The 20,560-nt window shown below is 51.6% G+C and overlaps 1 protein-coding gene across 1 annotated transcript in view; it reads right to left on the reverse strand.

Moving 5' to 3' along the window:
* SIL1 (SIL1 nucleotide exchange factor) overlaps positions 1-20,340 on the reverse strand; it is a 116,395-nt gene extending 96,055 nt beyond the window's left edge. Inside the window, exon 1 of the mRNA XM_054389205.1 lies at positions 20,303-20,340. The gene's annotated coding sequence lies outside the window, so the exon portion shown is untranslated. The remainder of the gene's footprint in view (positions 1-20,302) is intronic.
* Between the last annotated feature and the right edge of the window lie 220 nt (positions 20,341-20,560).

The following is a 20,560-nucleotide window of genomic DNA, read 5'->3' on the forward strand; positions in this document are numbered from 1 at the left end:
TCTGCCTGTGCCTGCAGCAGACCACGAAGCAGTCCTGTGTCATACAGCCACCCTGACCCAGCACAGACCACCTAGTGACCAAGAGAGGGGAGAAAAGAGCAGGGTGCTGCTCTGGTGGCTGCCAGCTGCCCCACATGGAGCTCATTTTCCCACCAGTGCTGGTGTAACCAGGCTCAGGCACACGCCTGCCCCCGCTGCCTCACCACGCCAGCCCTGAAACCTACCTCCAGCACTCAGCTGGGGTAGGGAAGGGAGCAGCCTGCCAGCACACAGCCTGGAGAAGTGTTTCCTTTGATTGGCTCTAAATTTACACACTGCTAAATTAAACCAAATGAGGTCCTTTGAAAGAAGATGGGACTGATTAGTTCCGTTCAAACCCTCCTTCATTACTCATCCCTCCATCAAGCCTGCTCCTATTCCTCTCCAGGTTTTAAAGGATCTCCTCCCATACATGCAGTTCTAAATATCCTCCTTTCTCTCTCTGTTGTCCATCACATCACAGATTTTTTTTTTCCCCCTTCCCTTCCTTGAAGCAACCATCTTCTATCCCACAAAGCAGAAAACATCCTCACAGGCACACCCAACACCAACTCCTGCCACCAAAAGACCTCTTCCCTCAGTCGACTTTGGGGACACGGAGGGAGTGGAGCCCTCACCTTCCACCCCTTCCTGCTGTCTTGTCTCCCCACTCTGATATGTTACCTAGAATCACAGAATGGGTTTGGTTGGAAAAGGCCTCCAAGATCATTCAGTCCAACCATCAACCCAACCCCACCATGGCCACTAAACTATGTCCCCAAGTGCCATGGCCACAGATTTCTTGAACACCTCCAGGGATGGGGACTCCACCACCTCCCTAGGCAGCCTGTGCCAATCCCTGACCACTCTTACAGCAAAGAAATTGTTCCTAATCCCCAGCCCAAACCTCTCCTGGCACATTTTCAGACCATTTCCTCTCCTTCTATCACCTGATATGAGGGAGAACACACCAACTACTTCTTCCTCCTCCTGCTTGGTTTTTGCTCTAGCAAAACTGAAAAGCAAAGCACCACATCAGGCTGGTCAGAGGTGGACTGCTAGGAAAAAGCAGCAGAGCAAGGGAGCAAAGATAGTTATAAATCTGATATACATCTGCAGCTTCCAAAATCTTTTGACCCAGGGTCTGCCTTGAAAAGCAGTTTCTTAGCTTTGAGCTTAAATCCAGATCAAGCAGATTTGGGGTTCCCCATTAATTGCTCTTGGAGCAAATCTGGACTTCTGACACCCAGAGCCCCCCTCAGCAATGACTCCTCCTGCTCAACTCACATTGTGCATGAAAGCACCACCTTGCATTTCTGACCTGCTGCTTTGATAGCCTCCTTCAATGTCTCCACTTATCTAAAGGGTCACAGAACCAGACTCACATGCCCAAATCAATCTATAGAGCAGAAGAAAAAGTTGCCACTTTCAGATGACAGGCAAAGACAACCTGTGGCCAAATCCTGCCCTCTCTTGGGGCACTGGCAAGTGCAACCAGTTTATGACCAACACCCAGATTCTGGAAAAGCCACACCAGAATTTCTGGGCTCAAACCCCCTCAGCTCCCAGAGGATCACAGAATGATAAAGCTGTCTAGGTTGGAAAAGACCTTTCAGATCACTGAGTGCAACCATCATCTAACTCTACCATAGCTGGTGCTAAACCATGTCCCTCAGCACCACATCTCTGCCTTTTTTAAACACCTCCAGAGGTGGGGATTCAACCACCTCCCTGGGCAGTTCGTTCCAGTCTTTGAGAACCCTTTCAGTCAAGAGGTTTGTTCCAATATCCAACCTAAACCTCCTCTGGTGCAACTTGAGGCTGTTTCTTCTTGTCATAACTCTTGTTCCTTGGGAGAAGAGACCAACCCCCACCTGGCTCCAACCTCCTTTCAGGGAGTTGCAGAGAGCCAGAAGATCCCCTTCAGCAGTCCCTTTTCCACCAGACCTCAGCTCTCTGAGCTGCTCCTCACCAGCCCTGTTATTCAGACCCTTCAGCAGCTTACTTGCTCCAGCCCCTCAGTGTCCTTCTTGTAAGTGAGAGGCCAAAAACTGAACACAGTACTCAAGGTGTGGCCTCACCAGTGCCACGTACAGATCACTGCTGAGGTCTAATTCAGGCCAGGATGCTGGTGGCCTTCACAGCCACTTGGGCACATATTCAGCTGGCTGATGACCAAGACTCAGAGATCCTTTTCTGCTGGGCACTTTGCAGCCACTCTGCCCCAAGCCTGGAACATTCCTGGGGTTGTCCAGGACCTGACAAGTACCCTTCTGGCCAAGGCCATAGTGAGGACCTCAGTCTCAGACCCACACAGCCCTTCCCTCAACTCACCTTGCAACAAACTGCTGCTTCTTACACAGGCTATGGGAATTTTGGGTTGGTTTGTTGGGTTGGTTTTTTTTTTTTTCTTTTCTCTCTCTATAGTTACAAAACAAGCAGCAAAAACTGGGATAATGAAAAATAGATGCATCCCTCAAACTCTACCTGCAAGCCTGGAAATAAAAGAGAGGAGAGAAGAAAAAGAAATTCAACAAAGCAGGGCTGAAAGAAAAACCTTCACTCCCATAAAAATAGAGCTCACGTGTACCGAGAAGGCTGGGAGCAAACGACAGCACAGCCTCTTGAAAGCCTACAACCCCATGCCTGCCTGCCTGCCTGCCTGCCTGCAAGATGACATCTGCACAACAATTAGCAGTTTGCTGAGGTCCCAGGTAGGCAGGAAGAGCTAACAAGTGAAACACACAAGGGTTTGAAGCTCCTGCACAGGCCGGCGTCTCGCTACGACACATGCAGAGGGCATGGGAGGATTCCCAAAGCCAAGGTTCTGTGGGTCCAGGGAAGCTTCAGAAATGACCCAAAAGCAGCTTGCAAAGCAGAAAGGGTGGAAGCCTTGACACTGCCTGCACAGAGAGCATTAGATCTGATTTAAAGGCAATTTCCAGTATCAATCCAGGCCAGGGGTGAAGGGCTGGGTGCTGCGGGAGTGCTAGGGCTGCAAAGCTGGACAGGAGCTGGTACCAGGCACTGCCAGCCCAGAGCCAGCCTGTCCTGGGCTGATCCCCAGCAGTGTGGGCAGCAGGGGCAGGGAGGGGATTCTGCCCCTCTGCTGTGCTCTGCTCAGACCCCACCTGCAGTGCTGGGGAAGCTCTGGAGTCCTCAGCACAGACAGGGACCTGTTGGAGCAGGGCCAGAGGAGGCCACAGCAGTGCTGGCAGGGCTGGAAGCCCTCTGCTGTGAGAGTTGAGGTTGTTCAAGCCTGAAGAAGGCTCCAGGGAGATCTTCTCATGGCCTTTAGGTACTTAAAGGGGCAAGGACAAGGGGGGATGGCTTGAACTGAAAGAGGGAGATTCAGAGTGCAAAAGAGGAAGAAATGTTTGACACTGAGAGTGCTGAGACCCTGTCCCATGTTGCCCAGAGAGGTGGTAGATGCCCCTTTCCTGGAACCATTCCTGGTCAGGTTGTCTGGGGCTGTGAGCAACCTGCTCTGGTTGCAGATGTCCCTGCTGATTGCAGGGGGGTTGGACTGGGTGACCTTTAAAGGTCCCTTCCAACCCAAAATGTTCTATCACTATGGCTATTCAGAAGCACTCACATACAGCTGCAGAAGTGCTACAGCAGAACCACAAATTCCCCTTGTGCAGGGGGAGGTGTTGGGTTTTTTTTCCCAATAGTCGTCTTATGTCAAAGAAAATCAGGTGTTAGGGAGCAAGGGAAGGTTTCACACTCTGAGAAACCTGCCTTTGTGGCAGCGTTCTTCCCATCAGAGCAGGCAATGTCCTTGGCTTCAGCAGCACAGGGAGGTTCAGCTCCACAGCTCCAGAACCTCTCATCTGCACTGGTGGCCACCAAAACAGTGGCAGTGTCCTTCTGTCACCTATTAGCAGGGACATTCTCCCTGCTGTCACTAGCTGTGCATCAGTGAGAGCTGCTCAGCCCCCTGAACGTGCTGCTGGAGTGGCAGGTGACAGTTCAAAGCAAGTCAGCAAGAGGAACATATTTGATGCTCCTGCCTTCTGCTGCTGGGAACACACCACTCTTCCACGCCCTGCCTCCCGGCCCACGCTGTGAGAGACAAGGCTGCAGCCTCATCTCAATCCTGCTCTGCTGCTCCAGGAGAGCTCACAGACAGCCCAGATTGCTCCTCAGCCCCCTCCCCAGGCTCTGCTCTCACAGTCAACTGGAAGCAATAACAATAGGTCAATCCTTGTGTTCATCTGGGGATCGAGGGAGCAGCACGGAAATTCATAGCATCAGAGAGTGGGTTGGGTTGGAAGGGACCTCCAAAGATCATCTTTTGCCCAACCCCCTGCAGTCAGCAGGGACATCCTCCACTAGATGAGGCTGCTCAGAGCCTTGTCAAGCCTGACCTTGAATATCTCCTGATATTCAGCCCCTGGAGATGTTTAAGAGATGTGTAGATGTGGTGCTGAGGGACATGGTTTAATGGCCACCTGGCAGTCCTGGGTTAATGGTTGGACTCAACGACCTTAAAGGGCTTTCCATCAAAAAAATTATTTCATAAGCCCTGCAATATTGCCTGCAAATTTACCAGTTCAGGCCAAAATATATCCCCCCTTAAAGGGATCTCTGATACCACTCTTTCCCCTTCTTCTTCCTCCTTTTATGCTTTTTGTTCCTGGAATGAGTTGTTTAAATTAACTGCACTTGCCCTAGGGGCACTGCCCAGGTGAGCTGATCTGCCTCTGCATGGCTGATGGACATGGACCTGGGAAGCACCAGGGAACTCCTGCTCCATGCATTTGTTTGAGCTCCCTCTTGCCACAGACAGGTCCTGGACCAGCAGCATTTCCAAAGGGAGGCAGGAGTGAACTTTAATATTGGCTCTTCATTAAAGCCAACATTAAAACTACAAAGATCCTGCAGAGACCTGAATCCGCTTGACTGATCAAAGAGCTGGAGCTGAATAAAAATCAATCCTAAATCCAGAATAAAATAATAATGATGAACCTCCCCCACCTTATGACAAGCAGAAGAGTCCTGAATGGCAAAACCAAACAGAACGAGGAACTTCCTTCAGGAATGCTCCTGATGGAGCCCCAAGTTCATAGAGTCATAGAATGGTCTGGCTTGGAAGGGACCTTCAAGATCATCCAGTTCCAACCCCCCTGCCATGGGCAGGGACACCTCCCACCAGCCCAGGTTGCTCAAGGCCTCATCCAACCTGGCCTCTAACACCTCCAGGGTGGGGACAGGGATCCCTGCTCCTCCCAGGCAGGAACAGACTTCTCTGGGGACAGATGCACCATGCTGGGCTGGCACAGCCTCTGTGCAGCTCCATTCAAGGTCTGATGTTGCACTTGCTTCTGCCAAAGTCAAGATGTTCTTGGCAGCCCTGCTCCTAGAATCCTAGAGTCACAGAATGTCAGGGGTTGGAAGAGACCTCCAGAGATCATCCAGTTCAACATCACTACCAAAGCAGGGCCACCTAGGGCAGGTCACACAGGAACACATCCAGATGGGTCTTGAAAGGCAACCTCTCGGGCAGCCTGCTGCAGAGCTCCAGCACACTCACATCAAAGAAGTTTCTCCTGATGTTCAGAGGGAACCCTCTGTGTTCTAGCTTGTACCTATTGTTCCTCGTCCTATCAGTGGGCACCACTGAAAAGATCCTGGCACCTTCATCTTGACACCCACCCCTCAGATATTTATAGACATTAGTAACATCCCCTCTTAGCCTTCTCTTCTCCAGACTAAACAGCCCTGGTCTCTCAGCCTTTCTTCATAGGAAAGATGTTCCAGTCCCCCTGTCATCCTGCTGTCTCTCCATTGGACTCTCTCCAGCAGGTCTCTGTCTCTCTTGAACTGGACCCCAAAACTGGATAAAGTATTCCAGGTGTGGTCCCACCAGGTGTGGTCTCCTCCTGGTGTCCTGCCTTTGGGTTGCACACTTGTGTCTCCAGCCAGTATTCCCAGCTCCATGCAGGAGTTCCCTGCACCAAGAGCCTCCAAGCCTTGCTGGAGGATGCCACCTGGGCACAAAGCCTCACACACCTGGGTGAGAGACAGGAGAGAGAGCACCACTTGTTTGCAAACAGCCACCCAGCACCAAGATCTCAGTGAGAGGCTGCAGCTGCAATCCAGACCTGCCCACTGACACCACTTCTGAAATGGCTCAAACCCAACTTTGATTCTTCTTGCTTGCTCCTCCTCATTTACTCCTACCAGGGCTCTGCTCTGGTGTGCTAAAAACACTCCCACACCAGGGAAAAGTTGTAGGAACACCTTCCCGTATTTGGCTGCCTACAGAGAGCCCACGCAGCAAGGAGGCTACATTTTGAGGTTTGCAGGAATAAAATCATGGCTTGAGCTCTGCTGGTTAGGCACAGCCTGCCCCAGGCAGCAGCTCCTGCTCTGACCTCAAGTGGGACCAGTGCACAGGGAGAAGTTTTGACACAAGGCAGATGGGATGGGGAGGGAGGGGAAGGATACCCACAGCAGAAACAGAACACAGACAGTGGGGTTGAGTGCACCCTCAGCAAGGTTGCAGATGAGCCCAAGCTGAATGGTGCAGTTGGCACATCTGAGGGACAGGATCCATCCAGAGGGATCTGGACATGTTCGAGAAGTGGGGCCAGGGGAACCTCATGAGGTTCAACAAGGCCAAGTGCAAGGTCCTGCACAGGGGTCAGGACAATCCCCAGTATCAACCCAAGCCAGGGGTGCAGGGCTGGAGAGCAGCCCTGTGGAGAAGGACTTGGGGGTGCAAAGCTGGACATGAGCCAACACTGAGTGCTCCCAGCCCAGAGCCAGCCTGTCCTGGGCAGTGTGGGCAGCAGGGGCAGGGAGGGGATTCTGCCTCTCTGCTGTGCTCTGCTCAGACCCCACCTGCAGTGCTGGGGCAGCTCTGGAGTCCTCAGCACAGACAGGGACCTATTGGAGCAGGGCCAGAGGAGGCCACAGCAATGCTGGCAGGGCTGGAAGCCCTCTGCTGTGAGGCCAGGCTGAGAGAGTTGGGGTTGTACAGCCTGGAGAAGAGAAGGCTCCAGGGAGACCTTCTTGTGGCCTTTCAGTGCTTAAAGGGCTGATCAGAAAGCTGGGAACAGACTTTTGAGCAGGGCCTGCTGTGACAGGACAAGGGGTGATGGCTTGAGCTGAAAGAGGCAGATTCAGAGTGGAGAGAAGGAAGAAATGTTTGACACTGAGGGTGGTGAGACCCTGTCCCAGGTTGCCCAGATTGGTGGTAGATGCCCCAATGGCTGGAACCACTACAGATGAGGTTGTCTGGGGCTGTAAGCAACCTGCTCTAGTTGCAGATATCCCTGCTGATTGCAGGGGGGTTGGACTGGATGCGCTTTAAATGTCCCTTCCAACCCAAAGCATTCTCTGGTCCTATGCCTCTATGAAACATATGCTTACAGAGCCTGGCACCCACGCTGCAAATCATGCAACTTTTATCACTGCCACTCACAAACAATAACAATAAATATTAACAACCCCTGCAGGCTACTTGCTTGGCTGTCAGCTAACATCACCCCTCCAAAGGCAGCCTGGCTATGATTCCATCTCACTTTGCTCCTTCCTGCACGTGCTGCTGGGTGCCAGCGCGAGCAAGAGCAGAGCACCGACGTCTGCAGCGACAGGAGATGGCACAGCAGTGCTCAGGCACAGCAAAGGCAGCTCTGGACACCAACCATGGCTCTACACAGGGTAGAGAAGTGGGTTGCTGTGGGTCATCTATGGATAAAGCTTCAGCAACTCTGACCTTGCACAACCAACCTCCCACGGCTCAGCATTAAACACCGTTTAGTCTATTAATTAGATTGACTTAATGAATTCCTTCAGAAAGCAGTGCTCACAGCAAACACTGCTCTCCAGAGAGCACCAGCCCAGCTCTGTACTTGGTGGTCTGAAGCCTGAGTGAGGCTGGCACCATTCTCTCCACCCACCCCTCAGCAGTGATGGCAGGAGGGGCTACTCTCCCAGGCAGCTTAGCCAGATGCCTGACTCCAGAGACCGCAGCCCTCAGCCCCTCCACACCGGAGTGTCAGAGCCAGGACAGGGCAACCTGCTCCACTCAGGATACAGAGCATGCCTCAGCGACCACAGGACTGAGTCTATCATTTATTATTGATAAAAACAGGCTTCTACCTGACTCTCTGGCAGGGCTCTGCACACACACAACACCCTCACTCTGCAGAGCTTCGGGGCCAGCCAGCACGTTCAGGGCACTGGGACTGATTTACACCAATTTAGGACTTGTCTGGAGAGATGTGCATGGACTTCCAGGACAGACATCTGTCTGAAAGCTGCCACTGCCTGACCTCAAGCACAAGGAACTGCTTGCCCCCTCCTCATCCCCAAACCCCAGCTGAAAACTCCTCTCCTCCTGCCTGTACCTGTTCCCTTCTCCTGATCCTTGCTGCAACTCCCCACACCCAGCACACGCAGCTGAGTGATATTTTCCCCTCCATGTGTATCTATCATTTCTCTCAGCCCCTCTGTGCAAGGTGACACCTTGGGTTGGACTAACCTGGGAGGCTGCCAGAACTGTGCATGTTTTTTTACCTCCTCTGCATTCCCAAGCTTGGAGAACCCTGCAGGAAACCAAGCACACACCACACTAACCAGGGCACCCTGACATCCCACTGCAGTTGGGCCCACACAGAGCCAGAGACTGAACTGGCATACTCCCAGCCACTCTGGAAGCAGCTTTTTCTTCTCTCCCAAGTTCCTGCTGTTCACCCGTGGCTCTCACATGGAATAAGAGCCTCCTTCCCCTGCCAGGTGCTGGCTTCCCTATGAAGAGACTCAGTTAAGAGGTTAACAAACATCCAGAATCCAGGCTTGGCACCTACCGAAACCCAGCACTGATGTACCAGGCACAAAACTCCCACAAGCAGCACCCACACCGTGCCACCTGTCCCCCATGTGTGTCCCCCTCAGCACCCTCCCTGTCAGCTCCACCTCAGTCCGGAGGCTTCCCTCGGGATCGCCGCCTGCCCCGCGCCAAGGACGCCTGCAGCCGCAGCCCTGCGGAGCAGAGGGCAAGCGAAGGGCTCCTCCAGCAGCCCCATCGATCCACCAGAAATGGTGAGCTGGGAAGTTGATGAAAAGTGCACTTCCTCACCTCCCCACAGAGCACCAGGCAGCAGTGGCAGCTCTCACTCGATATGACAGCCCACAGGTACAGGTCACAGCAGGCAGCAGCACAGCACACCGGTGGCAAACGCGTGGCTGAGCTACCACAGCCTCTGGCCAGCACTAACGTGGCACAGGGTGCCTGCTGGGATGCCCAGCTCAGGATCTCCCTTGCAAGTAAGCTGAGCTTCCTTATGCTTCCATTTTTGTGGCAAGATCCCATCTGAACAGCTGGAGAGCCACTGGGATCTGCCTTGTGGTCTACAGCCACTTAGGATCTGCCAGACAAGCCACTGGCACCAAAAGCCAGAATAAAATCCTAATGAGCCAATGTCAAACCCTCCCTCGAAGGGAAATAAGGAGTAAGGCCCTAAGAAATAAGAAGTAAGGTCCAACTTTGGGCTCCCCAGTTCAAGAGAGACAAGGAACTACTGGAGAGAGTCCAGCAGAGGCTACAAAGATGCTGAGGGGCCTGGAGCAGCTCTGTGAGGAAGAAAAGCTGAGAGCCCTGGGGCTGTTGAGCCTGGAGAAGAGCAGCCCCAGAGGGGATCTCAGCAAGAGCTAAAGGGTAGGGGGCAAGAGGATGGGGCCCAGTAGTACCCAGTGACAAGGGGAAATAAGCACAACCGGGAACCCAGGAGGCTCTATCTGAACAGGAGGAGAAACTTCTTTGCTGTGAGGGTGCTGGAGGCCTGGAGCAGGCTGCCCAGAGAAGCTGTGGAGTCTCCTTCTCTGAGGAGAGACTCCAAACCCACCTGGATATTGTGCTCCTGGGTAAGCTGCTGTGGGTGCCCTGCTTTAGCACTGGGGTTGGACTGGATGATCTCCACAGGTCCCTTCCAATCCCCACCATGCTGGGATTCAGGAGCTCCCTGGGGTTGAACATAACCTACTGCCAAGCAGGTTCCCTCAGGACCACTCCTGGCTTTGTCCCAAATCTCTACAAGTCATAACCCACTCCAGGGCTCAGCTGCTCTACTCCTAAGACCACAATTATAAACAAGGGGCTCATTCCACTAAGGTCCTTAGTGATATCTTGCTTGGATGCAAAGCAGTATCCAAGAGTGAGTATTTTGTTCACTGCATTAGAACTTTCAAAGTGGTCTCAGAGGAAGGCTTTCACAAGCAATTATAAAAGCCCTAGGACAGTAATGAGAACAAAGAGAGAACTGAGACACAACCATTGTGATCATCTAGAAGTGACTCTTGTAATGATTTCCATTCTTCTGCCCAGGCATTCCCCACCAAGATTAAAAGCAAGCCCTGCTCCCTCAGGATAAGAGCTTCCCCAGCCCAAAGCCAAAGCAGAACCACCAGGCAGCAGCAGGCAGCATCCCTCCAGCACCTTTTCCTAAGGAAAAGCAGTAAAGAGCTCCACGAGCTGCAAACACAGCAGTGAACACACAGAGATGGGAAGCTGAAGGAGAACACAATCCCTCCCCTCTCCTGCTCCTCATCATCTGCCACCTCCACCATGGGGAGTGAGTTTTTGCCTTCCTGCTTGTGAGATGCTTATAGGCTGACACATGCTCATGCTGCACCCAAGATCAAGGTGCTCCAGGGTTTGTTGGTCCTTGGGCACCGTTTGAAGCTTAATGAAAATCAGGAAGGAAGGAAGGGAACTGCCTGCATGCAAAGAACCATCAAATGCAAGGAGTCCACAGCTGAAAAAGACGTTCCTTCTCAGCTCTTGTCAGACAGGGAGAGCTATTTTAGATGTCTCTTGTAGCAACAGAGGGAAAAATAGCTGAAAATGTGACAGTGAAGCATCCTCTTAATTAAACAATCCCTCAGGCAGTGCAGAACTGCTCTGGCCAGGCACAGGACGCTGCAGATCCACTTCCTTGGGGGCAGACACAGGCCTGAGTCCTCCAGCAGAGGAGGAGGCTTCTCAGAGCCTTCTGGAGGCCTGCCTGCCATTATTAGATGGCCCAAATCATCCACACAGGCTGTGACCTTCCTGCTGTCATCCTGTCTCTGCTAAGCAGAGCTCTGATCCCCCAAGTGACTCCTGGTTCCTTCTTTCCTTGTGCTGCCTAGACATGAAGGATGCTGAGCTGGAGTTCCTCAGCATCTCAGCTCATGAGGGGCAGACTTTGGGCAGACTCATTTGGTCTCTTCAGCAAGCAGCAGAGCCCCTGCTTGTGACCAGTGCAAAGCAGCATTCTCCTTGGGGAAGGAAAGCCACAGCAACACTCAGCAACACCTTGTCATGGCAGAACAGGCTGCACTGCTGCTTCAAAGAGCTCCTCAACCTTCAATCCTTACACCACGGTGACAGATCAGGGAATTTGCCTCTGTACAGCTCCTGAATCCCAGCAGAGGTTGGGAAACAGCAATTCCACGAATGCCAGCAAGGGAGCCTACAGGAAGGCTGCAGACGGACTTTTCATGAGGGTGTCTAGAGACAGGACAAGGAGGAATGGTTTGAAGCTGAGGGAGAGCAGGGCTAGAGTGGAGCTTAGGAAGAAGTTCTTCAATATAAGGGTGGGGAGACTCTGGCATAGGTTGCTCAGGGAGGTTGTGGATGCCTCCTCCCTGGAGGTGTTCAAGGCCTTGAGAAGCTGAGTCTAGTTGAGAGGCATCCCTGCCCATGGCAGTGGAGTTGGAGGAGATGATTTCTCAGATCCCTTCCAACCTGAGCCATTCTATGCCTCTATGAAGTCACTCACAATGGTCACCATGCTCGAGGGCTGCAAGGGCCACATGGCTCAAGCAACCTCTTCACTACAGAAGCCTGAACTGCCAGTCCGGGCCTTAGAGGTGTGCACAATGGAGGGTCATGAAGAGAGACCCAAGAGTATCAAACCTTCCAAGCAGGAATTCTGCTCCCAGTCCACAGGTCCCTCCTGAGCTCCACGACCATGCACACTGCTCTTCAGAGCTGTGGGGTTCAATCAGCAGCAGCAGAATCACAGAATCATAGAACTGTTTAGACTAGAAAGGACCTTTAAGATCATGCAGTCCAACCATTAACCCAACATTTCTAAGTCATGCCCCTCAGCACTACATCTACACGTCTTTGAAATCCCTCTGGGGATGATGACTCCACCACTGCCCTGAGCAGTCTGTTTCAGGGCTTAACAAACCTTCGAGGGAAGCGTTTTTAACTAGTACCCAACCTAAACCTCCCCTGGCACAATCTGAGGCCATTTTCTCTTGTCCTATCATTTGTTACCAGGGAGAAGAGAGCAACATCCACCTGGTTCCAATCTCCTTTGAGGGTGTTGTAGAGAGCCATGAGGTCTCCCCTCAGCCTCCTTTTCTCCAGACTAAACAGCCCCAGTTCCCTCAGCTGCTCTTCACAAGACTTGTGCTCCAGACCCTTCACCAGCTTCTCAACACCTCCCTGCCTGCTGTGAGAGCCAAACTTTCTCTCTGCTCAGAGCAGAACATCCCAAGCACCTTCCTCCACACTCTGGTGGGAAACGTCAAGTCCATCACAGCACTGCCAAGACACAGTTGTATGGAGGGGGCTTGTCCCATGAAGACCCAAACTTCATCTGTCCCCTCCCACAAGCAGATTTTACCATGTGACAAACTATTCTGCAGAGCTTCTCCATCAGCTGCCATCTAAACAGAGCTGCTAGGCAAGGCAGGGCTGCCTCAGTGACAGCCTCCAGTGAGCACAGATGTCACACCTCGAGACAAGCTTTGGCACTGACCCCGACCCGGGGAGCGAGAAGTCTGGGAGCACCCAGAGCCAGGCAGGAGTGGAAGGGTTTGCAGCAGCAGGGCCAGGCCGTGTGTATTTTGGGAGCAAGCCCCCTGTCAGTCATGCATTCAGTGGCACATTTGTTCTGCTGTTCAGGAAGGAATCATAATTACAGTGGCCTCCAGTCTCCAGCTCTTTCAGCCTGTGCTGAAAGAAAGAGAAGTGCAGGGGGGGTGGTGAAAGGACCAAAGCAAAGCAGGCTTCCACAAAAGTCCCTGCACCAGCTTTTAGCTGCTGGACAAAAGAGGGCCCAGTGCCTGGCTCCTCATTGTCATCTCTAATTCCTGTTTCATAACAGCAGCCAGGCACTGCGAGCAGAGCACTTCAGCAGGCAGGGCAGCTCGGGTGGCTGAGCAGCCCTGACCTTCAGCCTCCTGCCTCACCACAGTGCTGCAGGTGTGCCAGGGCTGCCCAGAGCTGTGCTGCCCACGCTGCCTCCTGCTCGAATCGCAGGGCAGGCAGCACTGAGAGCCAGCCCGGGGGGCTGCAGGCTCTGCCTGCCTGAGCACTGCCCAATGCTGCTGGTGCCCACCACAGGGCTAGAGACGCTCTCCACAGCACACAACTCTCCTTGCAAGCAAGGAGGCACTCCTGTTTCAGCACAGATCTAGGGAATCAGAGAATCGTTTGGGCTGGAAAAGACCTTTAAGATCAATGAGTCCAACCATCAACCCAACCACCATGGCCATTAAACCATGTCCCAGAGTGCCATGGCCACAGGTTTCTTGAACACCTCCAGGGATGGGACTCCATCACTTCCCTGGGTAGCCTGTTCCAATCCCTGGTCATTCCCTGGGCAACATTTTCCAATGCCTTATCAAAAGGTTGGTTCTGTCACGCTACAGAATGACTTAGGCTGGAAGGGACCTCAGAGATCACATCCTCCAACCCTCCTGCAACAGGCAGGGATGCCTCTCAACTAGACTTGGTTGCTCAAGGCCTCATCCAGCCTGGTCTTGAGCACCTCCAGGAAGGGAGTATCCACAATCTCCCTGGACAATCTATTCAAGAGTCTCCCCACCCTCATACTGAAGAACTTCTTCCTAAGATCCAGTCTAGCCCTGCTCTCCTTCAGCTTCACACCATTCCCCCTTGTCCTGTCTCTAGACACCCTTATGGAAAGTCCCTCTGGAGCCTTCCAGTAGGTTCCCTTCAGGTATTGGAAGGCAGCTCTAGGGTTTCCCCCAGAGTCTTCTCTTCTCCAGGCTGAACAACCCCAAGTCCCTCAGCCTGTCCTCATCTTTGTGGCTTCCTCTGGACTCACTCCAACAGCTCTGTGTCCTCCTTCTGCTGGGGACACCAGAACTGGATGCAGTATTCAAGGTGGGGTCTCAGCAGAGCAGAGTCAAGGGCCAGGATCTCCTCTTTTGCCCTGCTGGCTACACTCCTCTTGCTGCAGCCCAGCACACAGCTGCCTGCTGGGCTGCATGAGGGCACTGCTGGCTCATGGGGAGCTTCTCAGCAACCAACACCCCCAAAGCTTTTTCTTCAGAGCTCAACCCACTCTGCACCCAGTCTATCAAGAGAGCTTTTTCTCAGCAGCAGTAATAGATGGAGAGGAGGGAAGAGAAGAAATGAATGAACATGGTAATTATTCCCAAAGCTGCAAATCAGGGTTATTCCTCACCCTGGGACAAGTCTGGAACACAAGATTTAAATGCTTAGGAGACATATTCTCAAAACTGCAGGTAATAGAACAGCTAAAATGTATTTACAGTATCTCACAGGGGACATATACTTCTTCCGCTGCTGAAGAATATTCAGCTCCTCATTACACAGTTAAAAGGGTGCCCTAAAAAAGGCAAATTAAGGAATTGTCTTTAATGGCAGCTGGGATCTCTTCTTCTGTCCCACACACCAAAGCACAAGGAGAAACACAATGAGAACCCGCAGGAACACCCAGCACACAATCATCTAAGCAAACAGCACGACTTAACAACTGGCAAAAACGAGGCTGGAATGGGAGGTGGGCTAAACCTCCCTTCTAAGAGGAGGAGAAGGGGGGCAGGTTTCCCTTCCCTAACTTCCCCAGTGCCCACGAGCCCTGTCTGCCAGCGAACAGACTGCGCCTCAAGTCCCCGCCAGCAGAAACAATTTGTCATGTGTCAGATCAAATAAACTCTTATGAGACCACTCTGCTCCCTGCAGCAGACGGCTGCCAAACTCCGAAGGAGGAATCCAAGAAGCCTAGCTGGCCTGTGGCAGCCCCAAGTGCTCCTTAAGATCAGCACACTCCTCATTTAGAGCCCATCAGTACGACACGAGCTGTTCCCGGGCAGCGCTGCCGTGAGCCGCAGCCATCAGCAGCATCTGCTGAAGGAATTGAGAGAACCATGGCATGGGCTGGCTTGGAAGGGACCTTAAAGATCCTCCACTTCCAACACCCCCACCAATTTCCTCAGCAAATTCTGGTTGCTCCTAAACAATGGACAATTTCCCAGCCGCCAAGAGAGAACAAACCTTGAGCCAGCCTCCAGAAACCAGTCAGAAGCCAAGGATCCTCCAGCCAGCAGACCTCACTCTGCTCCTCAAGCGAGGCTCTGCCCAAAACCAAACAAAGGAGCCCATTTACATCACTACCAATCAATTTCTTTACCCCTAGAAAACTTGTACAAGTGCCATTATGATTTCCAGCAGCCTCCTGCTGACATTGAGCAGATTTCCAAGCTTCCCTGCATGCACTTTGTACTTTATTACTCCACCCTCACTGGAAGAAAAGGAACGAAAGGCACTCAGGAGCCACTTGCTTATTCCTGAGTTGGGTACAAGAACATCATTTTCACCTCCCAAGTGGCTGACACATTCCACATCCAGCAAACAAAGGCAGGTTGAAATTGGTGATCTTTAAGGTCTCTTCCAACTCAAACCATTCTATGATTCTGTAACCCTGGTGAGGACCCATTTCTGCAATCCACAATGCCAGCAGGATGAGGAAGGTGATTCTCCTCCTCTACTGTTCTCTCATGAGACCTCACCTGCAGCATTGCATCCAGTTCTGGTGCCCTGAGCATAAGAGGGACATGGAACTGCTGGAGCAGGTCCAGAGGAGGCCACAAAGAGGGCTGGAGCACCTCCCTTATGTGGGCAGGCTGGGAGAGTTGGGGCTGTTCAGCCTGGAGAAGAGAAGAATCTTGGGGAGACCTTAGAGCAGCCTTCCGGTACCTGATGGGGCTACAGGAGAGATGGGGAGGGACTTCTGCCAAGGGGTGGGAGTGACAGGAAGAGGGACAACGGCTTTGAACTGGAAGAAGGGAGATTGAGACTGAAGATTGGGAAGAAATTCTTTCCAGTGAGGGTGGGGAGACACTGGAACAGGTTGCCCAGGGAGGTTGTGGCTGCCCCCTCCCTGGAGGTGTTCTAGTCCAGGTTGGATGAGGCTTTGAGCAACCTGGGCTGGTGGGAGGTGTCCCTGCCCATGGCAGGAGGTTGGAACTGAATGATCTTTAATGTCCCTTCCAACCCAAAGCATTCTATGATTCTGTGATTAAGCAATAACACAAACTAAGCACAGCGCATGCAGCACAACTTAGATCACCCAAGACTCCTGCTGGAAGCTTCCTACAGTGTAACAGTTTATTTTGTGGGCAGGAAAGAGATGAAGAAAATTAATTAAGAAGGGGAAAAAAAAAAAAAAACAAACACTTTCCCTTAAAGTGAGTAACTGCACTAAAGCTGCACTCGTGGGCAGGCCAAGTACATTCTAAGGGTTATACATTTTCACTTCCACAGTCTTGGAGAAGAAAATGGAGTGTCTTTGTTCTGTAAGCACATTGTCCACCATTTGTTATTGTCTGTCTATTGATGCCTACTTGAAAAACAAAATTTAATTAAACCCCACAGTAGTGCAGAGCCTGGCTTTGAAATACGCCCCCATTAGTGGATCATTACAGTGAATGAAATACAGCTCCAGAGCCTATCCCTCAAACAACGTCCCCAAAAACATTCACAAATTAAATAATGCTCTTGCAGGGAGAAATTAAAAGACACAGTGTTTAGCAAGGGCAAAGAGATGTTTACAGATGAAATCTGAAATGAGATGTGGAGGCAATGAGGCAGAGAGGTGCTGCAGGGCTTTTCTAGGCCTGGTGGAGGCAGCTCTCTGTGTACCAGAAAATAGACTAAGAGGTGTGCTAGTGGCAGGCAGGCAGGCAGAAAGGGCAGTGGCACCAAATACAAGGAGGTTTCAGGTTCTGGGGTGCTCCTCTGCGTGGAGGACAGCCTAAAGCACCTGCACACCCTTTGGAAACCCAGCCAGAGCCACACTGGCTATAGGGAAGCAAACCCTTGCAACTGGCTTGGAGCAGTGAACATCAGGAGTCTCATGGGACTGAGAAAAAGAATGCAGCAAGGTGCTGCTGGGGCAGGGTGAGGCATGCTGGAGCACATCCAGAGAAGGGCAAGGAAGCTGGGGAAGGGTCTGGAGAACAGGGCTGGGGAGGAGCAGCTGAGGGAGCTGGGGGTGTTCAGTCTGGAGAAGAGGAGGCTGAGGGAGACCTCATTGCTCTCTACAGCTCCCTGAAAGCAGGTTACAGTGAGGTGGAAGTTGGTCTCTTCTCCCTAGCATCAGGTAATAGAATGAGAGGAAACGGCCAGGAATTGTGCCAGGGAAGGTTTAGGTTGGAGATTAGGAACAATTTCTTTCCTGCAAGAGTGGTCAGGCATTGGCACAGGCTGCCCAGGGAGGTGGTGGAGTCACCATCCCTGAAGGTGTTCAGGAAATGCCTAGGCATGGCACCTGGGGACATGGTTTAATGGCCATGGTGGTGTTGGGCTGACAGCTGGACTGGATGATCTTAGAGGGATTTTGCAACCAAAACAACTCTGTGATTCTATGACACACTGCTAATGTTTACAGGGAGGAGGGAAGCAAAGGGAGCTTTGGTTTCTCAGGGTAAGCACAAGCAGGTTAGTGAGTCAGCACCAGTCATGGCAGCAAGGCCTGGTGGTGAGCAAAGCAAAGCAGCATGTTAAAAAGCAAGTGAATATTACATGAGCCTTACAGCTCAGGCTTGGAGAGATCCAAGACCTGTCTTTTCCTTAATAGCATCTGAGGGGCTGCCAAGTGTTCTTTGACAAATTGTTTACTCTGAAAATTCATTTGCCCTAACCCAGCACAGCCCATTCTCACAGCCTTCTTCACATGAGCCTGGAAAAGGCTGGGTCCTGCAGCTCCTGCAGCCCCATCTCCATGGTGATGCAGGGATGGAGGCCCAGATTCCAGCAAGGAAACAAACTTCCCCTGAGGAGAGGCTGAGGATGGCAGAGTTCTCCTCGGTGTGGGGCCTGGGAAAGGTGTGCTGCGTGTGCCGAGCATGTGCAGTGCTGCCAGGCAGGGCTTTTGTGAGAAGCAGAGCCTGCCAGCCTACCAGCCAGCTGGAAACGAACAAGAGAAGCTGGCAAGGGCACCTCTGGATCCATTTTACAGGAAGACAGTAAAAGATTCACAGCTGCTGCCCATGTCAGGGATCAAGCAGCCGACAGCCAAATTCCCGTAGGTCCTCCTGAGTTCTCATCAGCACGCTCAATCTATTGTTGAAAGGAGAAAGGGTCAGCCTGGCATCTAATCATTAAAACCTGTCAGCTCCCAGCCTATGGAGAGCTTCCTCTGATGAAAGGATCCTTCCCTGTGCACCAGGGACTCCTCACCACCTTCGCCTCACACAATTAGAAGGAACAGCTGTGGGTGATCCATTATGCATCACCTTATCGGTTCTACAACCCCAAGACACCACAGAGCACAAGACAAGGTTGGACAAAACCCACTGGAACAGAGGAAATGCAGCCCAGAGTCCTTCCTAAAGAAAAACTATAGTGGTGGAGAGGCACTGGGAGTGACAACAGAGCTGGCACACAGAGCATCACAGATTGTTTAGGTTGGACAAGACCTCTAAGATCATCGACTCCAACCATCCTCTAACTCTGCCAAGGCCGGGGCTAAACCATGGCCCTCAGCACCACATCTCTGTGTCTATGATTCTACAATTCTCCACCTCTGAACCCACCAAGAGTGAGGTCTGAGCCTGGCAGTCTGCTGGAGGAAAGGAGAATGGATGTCTGACGTGGAGACGTGGGTGCAGCCCAGACACCTCTGTCCGTGCCCTGCTTCTGCAGCTGAAGGTTAAAGATCTCCTTTGCACTAATTCCCGACTCTGCCTCTCTCCAAAGCCAAGCCAGGTAATTAGAATCATTAGAACTATTATTAGACCATAATATTATTATAGCATTTTTGCTACACTTGACATCTGTTGGCTGATGGATTTAACTGGTACATAAGAAATAATTGCACATAGATTTCTGGCAAATAAGCACCACCACGGAAGACATTAAAGCATTTTGTGTGGAAAAAAAAATATGTTCATTTTCTGGAAGCATGCTTGAAATAAAACTGCTAAAATTAATAGTTAAACCTCTAAAAACTCTCATTAATGAAACTATTTGGGTTTCATCTAGACAGGCATTAAAAAAAAAATCCTGCTTTTAGGTATATACCTGGCCCAGATCAACATAAGCATCTTCTTCCCACCTATATCAGAGATCCAAAGGTTTCTAAATCCTCCTTCCATCTTCCTTTTCTTCTCTTTGCAGCAAGCTTTTGAATTATTTGGGCAAAGAGTCTGACTGCACAGAGAAGCAGCATAATCAGGACTCTTACAACTTGCTCACTGGAAAGCCTACAGAATTATCAGCAAGCACACACCTAGAATGTGACACAGCTCCTGGCACCCCACGAAGCACAAAGGGCTTTGCAAACTGGACTCGGGATGCAGCTGATCCATCACAGAGCTGCAACCCAGAGTGGAACACAACTTTTTACCAGTGTTTAACTACAGCATGCAGCTCCCCAGGGAGAATCACAGACTCACTGAGACTGGAACAGACTTCTGACATCATCAAGCCCAGCCTATAACCTACCACCACCACACTGACTAGACCATGTCACTAAGTGCCACATCCAACCCTTCCTTAAACACCTCCAGAGGCACCAACTCCACCACCTCCCTGGGCAGTCCATTCCAGTGCCCAATTACCCTTTCAGTGAGGAAATGCTTCCTTACCTCCAACTAAACCTCCCCTGGCACAGCTTCAGGCCATAAGGAAGGAAGAATCCAAGAGAAACCACAGGAATTCTTTAGGGAGGTTGAATTTTCTCTCAAGGAACTGGTCATGGCACCCACCACCAACTATGGACCATTAAAAGACAACAAACAGGGCACAGCTTCTCTCCCTCCCACTGATGATGTCCTTGGAGCACAGCCTGAGCAAACAGCTGTGGCTGGGTACCTCCAGCTGCCAGCCTTCAGAGGAGGAAGAGATAACCACATGGGAACTCTGTGTTGCCCTTGAACTCAATGGGGCCCAAACTTCATCCCACAGTTGCACCCATGGGTACAGAGGCTGGAAGTGCACTCCAGGAAAGGACCAGCCTCTTAAAATTCAAAAAGCCGAAGACAGCAGCTCAGTACTTACAGAACTCAGAGGCAGTTAAAGCTGGTGGTGGTCTTTGGACAGTGATGTTTTCTCCACTTCAATGTATTTCAGTAGAAGTAAAGCTCAGCTCGTGCTGAGAAGGTGACCAGCAGAGCCTCAGCAGAATGAAGTGTCCTGCAACTGCTCCCACAGCGACACACTGTTGAGGGACAAAAATGAGTGCAATTAATTTTTTCCAGAGCAAGTCTTTTTTTTTTTTTTCCCCACAGCAGAGCAACAAGACAAAGAACTTGGAAT

This window comes from Indicator indicator, chromosome 18, assembly GCF_027791375.1.
Source record: "Indicator indicator isolate 239-I01 chromosome 18, UM_Iind_1.1, whole genome shotgun sequence".
NCBI lineage: Eukaryota > Metazoa > Chordata > Aves > Piciformes > Indicatoridae > Indicator > Indicator indicator.